Raw genomic sequence first — 798 nt, 5'->3', positions numbered from 1 at the left:
GTTTTACATAAAACACCATATATGTGTCATCCGTGCTATCTACTACTGATTAATTACACTAAAAAAGAAATGAAAAAGCTTGTCTGAGGCTCAATCGCAGTGTTTTAGCAGAGTGGGAACAAATGTAATTCTTATTTATCCTAAATGATCTCTTACATCGCCAATTATTGGCATTAGCTAAGAATGACTTTTAGCTGAGTCATCGAAGGGAAAAGAAATACAACTATAGTTTTGATAAACCTCCCTGCAGTCTTGTACCCATTCTAGAGAGGCAATTCATGTTGGAAATGATTTTGGAGTTAATGGGCTAAATGGGTATTGAAAATGATTTGAGAATGGGTTCACAGACACTCAACTGTGGTTTAAGAGAAATGAAATTTTATTGCTCTCAAAACTTTGTTTGGTGGTACAAGACCTTACTTCTTACACACACTCCCTTTAATTCTCACCTTACCACTAACTTTGTTTTTCACTCAATTACACCTTCACTTGGTTGCACTACCTCCCTATTTATAGCCAACCTAAGAATTCTCTAGAACTCCCTAGAGAAATATCTATCCCAACTAACTACAACATGTGCTAGATATTTCTAGATAGTTTAGAACCTTTTGTACATTCATGAATATTCTAGTAAGCTTGGGCCCTTATAGCCATGAAGCCTCTAGATGGGCTAGAGTATTGTGGACTAATCTACAATAGACTAGTTGGGCCTAGATAATTCTAGACACTTCTAAAATCAAGTTTATAATTTTAACAGCCGCCCTTAAACTTGATTTGAAGTAACTCCAAGAATTTCTC

The sequence above is a fragment of the Papaver somniferum genome, chromosome 1 (assembly GCF_003573695.1).
Source record: "Papaver somniferum cultivar HN1 chromosome 1, ASM357369v1, whole genome shotgun sequence".
Classification (NCBI taxonomy): domain Eukaryota; kingdom Viridiplantae; phylum Streptophyta; class Magnoliopsida; order Ranunculales; family Papaveraceae; genus Papaver; species Papaver somniferum.
Note: the sequence above shows the minus strand (reverse complement) of the source record.